General features: G+C 44.2%; 1 long non-coding RNA gene across 2 annotated transcripts; it reads right to left on the bottom strand.

Annotated features, from left to right (window-relative positions):
- Positions 1 to 913: 913 nt before the first annotated feature.
- Positions 914 to 6,162, bottom strand: LOC122231783. 2 transcript variants are annotated; one of them, XR_006209020.1, is made up of 4 exons: positions 6,119 to 6,162; positions 4,697 to 4,845; positions 4,044 to 4,521; positions 914 to 2,449 (listed from the first exon to the last, which is right to left on the bottom strand). It is a non-coding gene; the product is annotated as an uncharacterized LOC122231783 (long non-coding RNA). The 2 variants fall into 2 exon arrangements; XR_006209018.1 differs by lacking the exon at positions 914 to 2,449 and having other exon boundaries at positions 3,630 to 4,521.
- Between the last annotated feature and the right edge of the window lie 7,761 nt (positions 6,163 to 13,923).

Below are 13,923 nucleotides of genomic sequence, written 5' to 3'. Positions count from 1 at the left end.
ACTCAGCCACAGTGTTGAACGAACGAAGCAGGATATTCGCTTTTATGGCTGATGCAATGTCAGCTATATAAAAATACACAAAAGCTATGTAAGCACGAAGAACCAACTTGAGAAAGAACAAAATGTCACCCACCAGTGGATGTCTTAGCACAGTGAGGTGATGCATGATTTCCTTTCCTTCCTTCTACTTGGTCTCATGTTACGGATTCTCTATGATGGAACAAAGATTATAAACTTTATATGATGACAATTGAAGGAGGAGGAGGTGAAGGAAGAACATGGTTGTCCCTTCACCCCGGTTTCCGAGGTAATGAGAAACAGTCAATCTGAGGCATCGTAGTTGGAACGGGGCCCCAGGCTACTACAAAATAGGGTGGAAAACCGACAATGTGAGAAATGGACCCACACAGACACATTAAAATAACGGGGAAAGGGGAACCACGGTGAGAACCTGCATTGGGGTGATATTTTGAAATGTGAGCCAATGTGATTTTCTTGTGTTTCTTTGTTCCAGATCTTTCTTCCATTTAGTCAGCTTTGTGCTCTGAAGCACTCGTCCAGATGGTAGGGGAACCACGAGTCTGTCCTTGGCTTGAGTTTTAGAACCCAAAGCCTCTGAGGGGCTGCAAAACTTGGGGAGGGGAGTAAGAGACAGGCTCTCTGGCCTTCCGGGTTAGAAGGCATTGCCCAGACCAGGAGGACAGGGCAGGCTGGAGAGGAGGCCAGGAGGGACCTCAACAGGGGGTCCTGCAGCACAGCCCCCTCCCCTCATCGTGCAGAGATGGGAGAGGAACAACCAGAAACCCCACACAGGCCGGAGGACACGCGTACCCCTTCCCCAGGTGGAGCCAGGGAGGCCACGAGATGCCAGAGTGGAAACATGGCGGGGTCTAGGTCTCCCCGTTCCAAAGAGATGGCAAAGGGAAGCTGGATCCTACATGCCCAAGAGCAGTGGGAAGAGTGAATTCCACCCAGTGCCCAAGAGGATGCAAACTGCCCTTCCTGCTCCAGAGAGCCCACCGAGGGGCCCAGGGCCTCACCAGCTCAGCATCTTCGCTGCCAGGGAGGTGGACCCCAAGCCCACTTGAACTAGCAGAAAGATCCCCCCAACTCTGAAAGAGGCCTGAGATGAGAACAGAAAAAGGACCCAGCAGCGATCTGTGTGGCATCAGACATGGCCATCTCGGTGGCTGCCAGCACAGAGAGAAACTCATGCCCAACAAACACAGGGTCCTCAGTCTAAATGGTAGCTGTGGGTAAGCCCCCAGGAATGCAATGTAATCATGGGGAGGGGTGCTGCTGAACTGACGGAAATTTAATTTCTAATACCCAAAGGAATGGGAACTCAAATGAGAAAGTAGCTATTTCATTGATACTCAGAAGCCATCGATTGTAAAATGCATCATTAATTTATGTACCACTAAGAAAGAAAGACGCCAATTAATCTATGAAACAATGCTTTCTCATCACTTAAAATCTGTATTTTATGCTTGCTGAAAAAGCTTTTCTAGACTTATTGGGTCACAGGCTTTTATTATACATCACACTCACGCATATACAAAAAAGAAAATAAATTAGTTAAGAAATTCCCGAAGTTATCCTCGCATTCAGAGTTTACGCATTCGGAATCAATGTTCATATTTTTCTGCACAGCGCTGTCCTCTGTATTGACGATGAAACATTTCTTACGAGTGTCCCCACTGTTGGCTCCAGGTTTTCTTCCGAGATGCTGCCATCCATTCTAAAAGGTCTGATGTGGGTGCTTGCTTGCTTGACGTGTGCAAACAGGCATTGCCTTTGTACACAACTCAGTAACAAAATGACCACAGTTTCAAACGCTTGTAGTAATCTACGTCTATTACCTTGTATGAGGTTGTTGCTTTTCAGCGAACCCCCCAACACAAATACCTGCTTCACTAATACCATATCTGCACCCCACTGCTCTGTTTCCAAACCTTTCTGTTGACGATAACTTTTCATCTCAAACCTGAAACTTGGGATGATCTTTTTGAAAACAGTTCAAACAGCAACTAAACTCAACTTGGGTCCTACCAACAATGCACAGACTTCAACAGAAGGGACGGTCATAGGAATGCCTGTGAACAAGTTCAGACATGCACGGGCCATTCCGTCCACCCTGCCACCCGGGGAAATAGCAATTCAAAGATGCCATCAGTGAGAAGATCCTGATTTCTGAGACGTTAACGCACGAAAAGGCATGCATTGGAATTAATGAAGTATGACAACTTGAGTTAAAGAAATACTTAAAGGTGCATATCTTGCACGGTGGACTGGGTAAAATGAAGTTATGCCCATTACACAGGTTTAGCAATGGGAGATCCAAGGGTCCATGAGCAGCCCGGCCACAGAGAAGGGTCCGATGTCCTTGGTCTAACGTGGCCTCACGATATCTGGCGGGAATTAGTTCAGCAGGAACAGCATCCCCGAGCTGCTGACATGAAAACGGAGGCTATATGGTTTCACAGAGGAAGTATCACAGCCATCCATCTTCCTGCCCCTTCAAATAATCCACTTTCAGCCCAGCCCTTGATCAGGTGGTGAGTCCTCCTGACAAAGAGCAGACCAGAACCTTCCCTTCATGGCCCGGCTGTGGTACACTATACATTCGACACAAAACAAGCAAACACTGACAATGAACTGACAGATGAAGGGAAGAAAGGGAGTGTGTAGTTAACAGCTTGCAACTGACGTGGGTTTGGGTCCCCGAGCTGTAATATTTATTACCTTATGAGTCACTTAACCTTTGAGAGACAGAAACTAGCTGCTCACCGACACCATTTCCTCTTCTTCCTGGGCATTTGCCAAGACCATGCATCCCAGCCCCCTTGCCTTTCGATGGGGTCATGGAATCGACACCTGGCCGATGGAATCTGAGCACAGGGAGGAAATAGACCACTTCTCGACTTGGAATCTAAACCCTTCTGCCTGATCCTCACATTCCCTCCCCTTTCTCTTATCAACTACCACCAGATTCACAGGGGCCAAAAGGAGGATTCTGATGCCCTACTGGCTTTCTATATGAAAGGAGCCTGAAGCCCCAAATAAGCCCTGAATCCCAAGGTTCAGGAGATAACCTTGACCACCAAACTACACGGATGCCACGGTGGCAAAATATAAGTTACCCCACTCTAGGTAATACACCTCTCATGCTGCAGCGTCCTCATGAGGACCAGTCAGCCCTGTGCCCGCCATACAGGAAGTGCTACCTAAACAGTGGCCATGTTACCATTGTGGTTGGTCCTGTCATTCATTGCCCTTGTGGAGGCAAAGAACGCAGATAGAGAATTCTAACAGGCAGGAGGCTTTTTGCAGCATAGAGGGAAGTAAAACTTCTATAAATATCAACTCGTACCGACTATATTTAAAGTGAAATTTGAGCAATCACATTTTCAGAGTCTGACAATTATCTGTAACTAGTAATAAAGACCCCGAAACGGGGCACCTGGGGGGCTCAGTCGGTCAAGCATCTGACTTCAGCTCAGGTCATGATGTCGTGGTTCGTGGGTTCAAGCCCCGCATCGGGCTCTGTGTCGACAGCTCGGAGCCCGGAGCCTGCTTCGGATTCTGTGTCTCCCTCTCTCTCTACCCCTCCCCCACTCATGGTCCATCTGTCTGCCTCTCTCTCAAAACTAAAATAAACATTTAAAAAAAAAAGTCACTTTAACCAGCTTTCTTTCTAGCTGTGCCTGCAATGTGTTCTCCTGACACCTGAGAGTTTCCCAGCCAATCTCTCATTCATTGGTTTGTTCATGGATTCATTAAAGAAACATTTACTGAGCACCTACTACGCACCAGGCACTGTGTTAGCTTCTGGAGATACAGCAATACCAAAACACACACAGCCCCTGCTCTTCTTGCTCTAACAGCTCGGTATGAGAAGACAGACTAGAAACAGATAAACAAATCAGCATATACTTACATATGTAGAAAAAGTGTTCTAAAAGTGGGGGAAAAAATAAAATCATAGTGTTCTCTGACTGGGGAAGAACAAGAGGGACTCCAGAGATCAACCAAACACCCACCTGAGATGATAATTAAATCATTTGGTCTACACGTGTCTTGTCTCCTCAATAGACTGTAAATACCCTCGGGAAGGGATTCCTGCAGCATTTGGCAATGTCCCCACACATAATAGGTGCTCATTAAATTCGTCGATAAGGCAGCTGGCTTTTGGTCTTCCAGACGGCGTCAGCCCGACCTGGGTTTTGACCTTGTCTTCTGCCCATCTACTGCTTTTCTTCCATCGGCAGCCCCCACTTCAAGGACATGGCCATATTTTTCCATCATCTTATTCTTTTGTCAGATGCACACCGGTGGCCTCTCAGGCAGGACTGATCTTTGTGGTCTCCAGCAAGCTAGAGGATGTTTGGGAATAATCTTGGTAACAGCCATCTCTCGCGCATCAGTCTCGGCGAGTGGCGCAGAGATCCTGGGAAGGTTTACGGGATTGTCTCCTCTTTGGGAGACTTGTTCGGAGCTTAGTCGTTCTTTATCCACTCTCTTAAAATAAAAAAAAAAAAAAAAAAAAAAAAAAACACAACAGTCAGAGTCATTATTAAAAGGGAAAAATCAAACAGTAATAACACTCCAGAGACACCAGAAGTATTATGAAAAGGAAGTGTTTAAGTGGAAAATACTGAGCTTTGGAAATAAAACTGCAGGCATCTGAACTTACGTATGAAACCCAGGAAGGGATGTGAGAAATGGTGAGAAGGTCTTTTGCCATTGAGTCAGGTCTCTGGCAAATGATCCCTGATGAATCCACATTTGCTCTGGGATTTGAAACTTTCCATGCTCTTATATTTCATCAGCTGCTTTGAGTTACTTTTAAAGAAACACATTTTTAATGAGAAATTTTTGACAGAGAATGCAGTGCAGATGTAATTCTTTGGAACAATTATTTCCTTTGTTGATAGCTCTTTTTTTTTTTTTTCCACAGCACCCACTTGCAATTACAAATAAAACAGTAATTAAAACTCTAAATTCACTCAAAATTATCATCCCATCGGTCACCTCCAGATATCCTTGAAATGTCATTCTGGAAAGAATGTCTTATTAAAGATGCAATGTGCTAAGACAGAGGGTTTAGATTTTTCTGATTTGTAGTCATAAATTGATAGTATGTGGGAAATTTTTAACTGACTTGAAAATTATCACAATGAATTAAAAATCTAAGTCAAGAGACCCTAGGATAGCCGAACTCTTTTGGTGGGGGGGGGGGGGTACAAAAAGAGGCTAAGTTGGGTTTTGTTGGGTTTTATTTTTTTTACATTTCTATACAAATTGCAAGCACATTCAAGGATTCAGTGACATATATGTTATAGACCAACACACTTCCCCCAGTGCAGACATGAAACGCTTAGTCTAATTTAGCCGTGATCTACATGTATTTTTTTGAGTCTCCCCCTGAGACAGGGTGTGTTGAAATCTGATGGTAACTCATCAACTGAGTCTTTGAAGATTTTTAAAGTGATCCAAGAAGTGCCTCTCTCCCCCCATTCCTCCTCCTCTTCTCCATCCCCTCCCCCTCTGGCATTTCCCACTTTCCTAAAAGTCACCGTCCGTCTTCCACAATGCCATAAACAAGCAACTTCCAAGAGTAGCTCCGACTGCCTCTGTCCTTGGCCCAGGTAGGTCACTCATCTACCCTGGTCTTGTGTCCGATCTCCTCCCTCCGGTCCTCACAAAGCCCGGTCCTCCCCGAAGGCCTCTGATGAATCGCTCTCCTGTTCCTAAAACTGATGCCCACTCTGCCCACGCAAGGAGCACTGCAGGATGTAGCCTCGATTTACCTTCCTGTCCTTGGCTCTCCGTATAGACAGCAAGCTTGACCACCCCATGCTGTCCGCTGTGAGTCGTGCTACCGTCTCTACAGGGAGCATCTTTCCTCTCGTGTGGGCACGTCCATCCACATCCTGCCGGCCCTTCAGTCCCCACAGGAGAAAAGCTGCCCAATGGGCAGTGGGCTCCATGGGAATCCGGGGCGTTCGGAAAATTCCCAATGCTGATGTCCATCACAAAAAAGCCTTCTTTCCTCCACTAAGCTGAGATCAGAAAGGTTCTCCTGATACGCTCACTCCCTACAATCAATTCTCACCTTTTGTTCTTTTGCTCTTTTGTTTCCAAAGAATGGGACTGGGGCTGGGTGGCCCAGTTGGTGGCTCAGATCATGATCACGTGCTGACTTCAAGCCCCACATGGGCTCTGGGCTGACAGCTCGGAGCCTGGAGCTGCTTCGGGTTCTGTATCCCTCCTCAGCTCACTCCCTCTGCCTCTCTCTCAAAATAAATAAATAAACATTAAAAAAAAAAGGGACTGAGAATGAGTGGCACTGTCACTGTGGCAGTTCCAGGGGTGTGAGGGGACACGTAGGAGACCGGCTCCCCAGCCCCGCTGGTAAATAACCATTCGTGACTTGAGAGCACCGGACGAGCCCTCCTGGAGCTAAAGGATGATCTCCAGGCCTCCCGGGTTTGAGTGTGAAGAGGTCCAGGCCCTGCTGGCGAACTTTAAAGCCTCAAGCCCTGGACAGTCCCAGACATGCTAGTGTCTGACAGGGTTCCCATGAGGTGGGCAGATTCGGAACAGCGGGGTGAGAGTAAAGGTCCCACTGCCTGTCGAAGGGGGTTCTCAAACTGTCAGCGTCCAGGGCCGGGTCTTTTGACTGCGAGGACACACAGACTAGTACCTGCAGGTGGGCAACGCGAGAATCCACAGGAGTCACAGGGAACACGGGGACACGAAGCAAACACACATGCGGACGCCTCCAAGAACCACAACTGGGAGACATCAGAACCTCAGTCTGTATTTCTCCGGACTTACCCACTCTGCTCAGCACATCTGCTCCTTTCTTCTCCTTTCGCCATCCACTCACTGCCTGTTTCCTCATAGTCTTTCCTCTCTCGTAATTTTACTTGTCCTTGGCTTTTCAAGACCTCTCTTGCCCCTAGTTGACCTGGGATCTTTGTGTCCATTTCCTGACTGGCTTGGTCTTTCAGCCCCAAATCTGTCTTGTTGAGAGAGCAGTGTGATTGACCCAAAAACACTTTGAACAAGGTCACTGAAGAGCCTAAGTTAGGTTCCCACTCAGCCTGTGACGTGTTAGCGCAATGGGACAATAGTAACGGGGACGGGTGACATGGTGGCTGTGACCACTCGCTCTGAGAAACTTCACCTCTTAGCAGGGCTGTGATTGGAGCAGGCTCTGAGACCCTTCGCGGCTCCCCTGCTAAAGAGGCTGGAGGTTTTGAGTGTGGCAGCCTAGGGTTCCTATCAGAGTCTCCAGATCTGCCTCCACTGAGCATGTTTTTGGGGAGCAAGCACGATCTGAATCCTCTCTCACAGTTCGATAACCTAGCCTACCAGGCTCATCATTAGGGCCTTAACATGTTTAGCTGTTGTCTTACCCTGTAGTTAAATACCAAGAAAGGCCTTTAGAATCACACACTCAGTGAAAAGATGGCTCACCTTCCATGACTGAATTCTTAAAAAAAAACATATCTATATCTATATCTATATCTATATCTATATCTATATCTATATCTATATCTATATAGATATAGATATATAGATATATCTCCCACACATAATTCATTAGCTGGTATTAAATTAGAAAGGTCCAGGATGTACCTTGTGGAAATAATTGTGAACATAGGAGATAATTGGGCACATTAGCCAAACAGCATTCACAAGAAAAGCATTTCCCCATGGCTGGTGGAAATCCTGAGGCTTAGTCCTAAGCGTTTAGCATTAAGGAAAATGGCCAAAGATGAAGTATTTCAGAATCAAAACCACTACTCAGAAAACAAACAAAATGGGAGGAGGGTAAGAAGTTACAGTAGAGAGTCTTCATTAGGTCGGCCCCGGCACCCACTCTGGGCCTGTTGACCTGGCAAAGAGCACACCTGGGGTGTCTGTGCCCAGTTGTTTAGCTGGTAAAGAGCCAGAGTGATGGTTTCCATCCTGTTCCCCAGTTGGTCTGTTCTCATCCATTGGCTATAACATGTGCCTTGTTCTGCAGGACCTTGTTCTCTTTGCCGTTGGGTGACACTTTTGGAGAGTGACTTCTTCCCATGACTGACAACTAACCAACCAACCAACCAGCAACAACAACCAGAAAATCAGACTCCCGTCCATCCATCTCGCCATCTTCGATGGCAGGGGACACCCTATCACCTGTCGCCCAGGGGCTCGTTTTCAGCCTGCTCTGCAAAGATGACAGGAGACAATGAAAGAAAACCAAGGACAAAAGGTTGACACTGACCTCCCTCAATTAGGAAATGTATTTATTTCATGAGGTCAAAGGGGAAAAATTGACTTTCCGAATAAAGGTCAAAAGGAATTTGATAAAAATTCAATATCAATACCTATTTTTTAAAAATGGCTTAGTAATCTAGAAATAGAGGGAACAAAGAGACAGAACCCCAACAAGATAAAGAAGGTTTAGGGGCGCTTAGTCGAGCATTTGCCTCTTGCTTTTGGCTCAGGTCGCTGTTTGTGAGTTCAAGTCTCGCCTAGAGCTCTGCACAGATAGGGTGGAGCCTGCTTGGGATCCTCTCTCCCTTTCTCTCTGCCCCTTCCCTGCTTGTTTGCGTGTTCTTTCTCTCTCTCAAAATAAATAAATAAAGATTTTTTAAATGTCTATATAAAGCCAACAGCTAATATGATATGCATGGTGAAAAAGCGAGTCCTGTTAACATCAAAAATAAGATAAAGATGTCCTCTCTCACCATGTTTCACATAGTCTAGAATTTCCAGTCTCTGAAATAAGACAATGAAAGAAAAGTGAGGAAAGGAGGTAAAATTGTTGTTTGTATGTGCTATCACTGTTTATCCAAAAAAACCCAAAGCAATTAATGAAAAACTATCAGTCTGAAAAAGAGAATTTAATAGGGCAGAAAGACACAAAGTAGACATAAATTTTTTTCTTAGGTATAGCAGCAATGGCATTGGAACTGGATCAAGGTGATAGATCAAAGAACACGCATGACTGTCACATTTTTAGTACAACAGGGGTAAACCCAACAAGCAGTGGAAAACACAAGAAAGTCTCATCAGTGATTAGTTCTTTGGAAATAGAAACATACACAAGAGAAAAATAGTGTGAAGAGAAGAACCTCAATTCAGATTGAAGAAATATGGAGAGCCAGAGGGGACTGTGGTTCAGTCAATATATAATTAAGAGTTCATAAGCAAATTTCACTTATGAACTGATACTGGGAGAGTATTTAAAAACTGAATCCAGCAGAATATTAAGAGAATAACATTATGGCCAAGTAGAATTTATTCTGTAGAGTATGTAGAATATATTCATATAATCTGCTACGCTATAACAGATCAAAGGGAAAAATATATGAGTTTTAATAGACTTGAAAAGGCATTTGGTAAATTTCAATACCTATTCTAATTTAAAAAGGAAGAAACCTTAGAAAAGGAATAAAAGGAAATTTCCTTAACAAAGGCGCCATAGTCCCGTAAGAAGAGACACAATTGGACAGCGAACATAGGAAGCTTAGGAGTTGGGAAAATGCAACTTAAAACAATAAAAATATAATGTTTCCCGTAAGATAAAAGAAATTTAAAAGATTAATCATATGCCATGCCGGCAAACCTGTAAAGAAACCTTATTACTGGAAGCAAAATTTTTAAAAGTATGACAAAACCCTTTTGCAGAGCATTTTGCAAACGTGGGACTAGCATTTCCACAATTTGTGAAAACACAGGCGTGAAAGAGATGTTAATTGAAGTACTTTTTTTAAATCGTAGTACATCCCTTCAGGGAACTCAACGCCCACGTGATTCTCAAGCACACTGCTCTCTCCCGGTTGTCACTGCGGAAAATGCACAGAGTACATCCTCGGCCACAGGGTCACTTTTTGGGCCTCCATCACAGAGAGTCTAGGATCTAAGAGGCACAGAAAACAGAAAGAGCAGGGACTCACCACCCACCCCGCTGCCCGGTCTCAACAGCTGTTTAAATACTCCAAGGTCAGATCAGAGAGCTTGAGCCAACCAGGTGGCCTCCACATAAACATGGCTGTGACCCATGGTCTCGTCAATCCTGCCTCCAGTGGATGGAGGAAAACCGGAAAGTGAAATGAAGATGTGCCTTATTTATTGAAATTCCCGGCTGTGGCTGCAACTCGGTTTAGCAAGCATTAACCCAGACACGACATGGGTTCGGTGCTAGGGACACATGGATGAGTAAGGCATAATTCGTGACCCCTAATCATTTAAATCTCAGTTGTGTTTTTGATTCCAGATACTTAGACATAATTAGAATTCCCGGGGCCAAAGCTAGTTACTCTAAACCAGTGGTTCTCAAAGTGAGGCCCGGGGACCAACACGGTCAGCTTGTCTGAGAACCTTGTCAGAGATGCAAATTCTCAGTCCCCACTCCAAACCCATTGAATCAGAATTGCTGGGGGGTGGAGTCTGAAATACACTTCAATTTGAGGACCGTTACTTTATATTAAGCACGAAGCAATGCCTAGATGATTTTCCTTGTGAAAATTTTGCTAAAGATCACCTGTGGATACCAAAGACACCGCTGTGTAACGTGTATATATGCTATTTCGTTACAAGATGCTAGCACACCTTTTGTGTGGATGACTTCTGAAAACATACCAGTATCACAGAGCTAGTCTCTGCAGAATGTTCCTAGAGCAGACCCCCTCATGTACTGCTAGATCAATGCATAATTATTTATTGAGCTCCTATTATTTATCTGATACGTACATCATGATGCCATGAACCATTTCACGCATTCTGAATTAATTCCATGGGATAAATTTCCAGGCATGGGATAACCGTGTGGGGAAAAAAGAATAGGAACATCTTTATAGTTGTTGGGGCGTGTTGTCATGCTGTTTTGCAAATGGGTTTGCCCTCAAATGATGCCGGCTGTCCTGTGAGGGGTAAACTTCATCACCAACTTCCCCACACAGGACAAAATCATTCTATCTTTATGTGTTTAAAATGTTGCCTCAAGGCTGCTCAATTCTACTTTCTTTGTTGTCTAATGAGGTCGTAGATTTTTCCCATGTGTTTCTTTAATACTTGCATTGACTCTTGTATGACTCATCTGCGGATGATTTCTTGGCTATCAGAGATATCACTAAAAAATACCCACTCAAGAATTTCTTACTAGACTCTGGAAACAGTCATGTTTCAGGTTTGCTCTAAGTAAATGAGAGCTTGGAATTATCTATCAAAAAATAAGGAATACCTCATCTGGCCACTGGTAGACTGTCTATTGAGGTATCTTTTTGAGTTTTTCCAGGGCTGCTTCTAGCGGATAAGGAGTATGTCTGTATGAATTAGAAAGAAAAAAAAAAAAGAAGAAGAAGAAAAGAAAAAAGAAAAAAAGATGTCTCTTGCTGGAGTTTCAAACCCATGGCCCAGGGACAAGGCCTGATAAGCAGAGAGCTCCAGTCTTCATTTGCTCCCGAGCCCACGTGCCCCTACACGGTGAACAATCTGCTTGATCTTATCCTACTGCCCTGGGTTGGTCACTCCTGTTTTCTATAAAGAACTCCTGGTTTTCTGAAAACCAGAACAAAGCAGGAGGAATTCTGCTACTTCCCCACTTTTATGGCCTAAGTTTCTTGCATGATGGTTTCAGATTGGAGGTCAGCACCACCACTTCTGGTTGTCTTCTCAACCAGGATCAGGAAGGAAGGAAGGAGGGAAGGAAGGAAGGAAGGAAGGAAGGAAGGAAGGAAGGAAGGAAGGAAGGAAGGTAGGTTTGGTTTAGAAGGAAGCCCTGTGCCTAATGAAGCAAGTTGGACACTAAGAAGGATCCAGGAGTTGGAAGGCATCTCCTGCCATGGCTCATGGAAGTAAGGGCTGAGTGTGCCCCAGTTTCTTATTAGTGAGGAAGTGGGGAGAGTATGCTGCTAAGGTCTTGGTGGTGTCTAAGGCAATTCCCTGCAGGACTCCCTCTCCATCAGCTTAGGTTGTTCAAAGAACTTTCTAGGTCTACCTCACCTTGTCCCTGACCATTGAACTCTTAATATCTCTCCTTGCTCTTCCAGATGTTGACACTCATTTGCACCATCAGCTTAACGTGCTCAGCCTTTCTTAGCTTACAAGAAAAATCCTTTGCTCTATGCAGCCCTTCCTCCATCCCTTGACAGCTGAACTTCTGAACGAATCACACACACGAATCTATACTCCCTCTCCTCCACTCACCACTTAGCCTGTGGAGACAGGGGCCTCCACTCCAGCAAGCCCTTTAGAGCTGTTCTCACAAGCCTACCAGCTTAACGCTTTCCTTGTCAAGCTCAGTGGACATTTTCCAGTCCTTTTTGCCATTGGCCTTGAGAATGTGTATGCTCCATACAGACAGAGCCCTGTCTGGTTTTCACAAACATGTCCCAAGTGTATCCTAAAACAACAGTACCTGGTCCACAATAGGCTCTAAACAAGTATTTGCTGAATTAAGTACTCTCTCCCGCTTCTGCTTATCTGGACATTCTCTTTGAATGTCCTTTCACCTGAGGATTCTGCTTCAGCTTCTGAAAGACCAAATAACTAAATACCAACTTCATTGTCATTTCTGGCATCCCTGAACTTGTGCCCACCAATAATCGTGTGATGGCACAAGTTTCCTTCATAGCTGATCACATCACCGTAATACAGAAAGAGCATGTCATTCAGATTTATTGTTAATATCAAAATATTCACTTTCAGGGGCGTCTGGGTGGCTCAGTTGGTAAGCGTCTGACTTCGGCTCAGGTCATGATCACACGGTTTGTGGGTTCAAGCCCCGCGTCGGGCTCTGTGCTGACAGCTCAGAGCCTGGAGCCCGCTTCAGATTCTGTGTCTCCCTCTCTCTCTGCCCCTCCCCAACTCGTGCTCTGTCTCTCTCTCCTTCAAAAATAAACATTAAATTTTTTTTTAATGTTTATAATGTTTTAAATACAATTTCAATTAATAATACAGGTCAAAATAGTAAAGATAACGTGTCACCATTTCAGGCTTTGTGAGACTAATTGGTAGGCTAGCATTCGTGAAAATAAATAAAATCACTTTTAAGAGCTATACTTCACGTGCAGCTGCTTAATCACATTAGGCAGTAAGTCTTTCAAGAAAAAGTCTTACTTGGGAACCCTTGCATGCCTTGTAAGGACAAATTAAAAGGACAATGACACCTTGACCGCCTCCAAGTTTCACAAGTAAAGCTTTCCAAAATCTGGACACTGCCGCCATCAGTTATCTTGGTGCACACACAAGACAGAACAGAAAGAAAGTAAAGAAAAAAGTATCAGAGAACAGTAGGGCCCCCCAGAATATCTGGTTCCTCTACTGGCCTCAACTGAAAGTGAACAACAATTCAGTATTGCAAATGTGCACACACTTGGCCAGAGTCCAGGAAGAGACGGCACCGAGGGCTGATGGCTTCTACTCCACTCGAAGTGCTCCAATCTGACTGCTTGGTTTTTAAACAACAAAAGAGTAATAATTATTATAGTTAAAAATAAGAATTCAAATGTATTCTTATATACCAGAATTTCATTCTGTTGTAGTGTCCTGGTTTGGGCCGAGTACCGATCTTAACACTAGCAAAAGTATCTATTTGTAAGCTCTCTTTCTCTGATGACACTTTAAATATTGATGTCTCTGTGAGAAATACAGAGAGGATGAGACACGTTAAATAATACTGCAATCATCAAAAAATAGACTGTGGAACAAAACAAACTACCTCAACAAATAAATGTAAAACCTTTAAAAAAAAAAAAAAAAAAGGATGAACCCACAGGTGGAGACCTAATGGTTATATTAACTAATTGCAATATATACACCTTAGTAGGAACATGACTCAAATAAACAAATAATATAACAAATAAATATATGTATAGGTATGTACATTTATGGAGAAATTTTATTACTGACCAGATA

This window comes from Panthera tigris, chromosome D2 (assembly GCF_018350195.1).
Source record: "Panthera tigris isolate Pti1 chromosome D2, P.tigris_Pti1_mat1.1, whole genome shotgun sequence".
Taxonomy (NCBI): domain Eukaryota; kingdom Metazoa; phylum Chordata; class Mammalia; order Carnivora; family Felidae; genus Panthera; species Panthera tigris.
The sequence above is the reverse complement of the archived record's forward strand: the minus strand, read 5'-3'. Positions and strand labels throughout refer to the sequence as shown.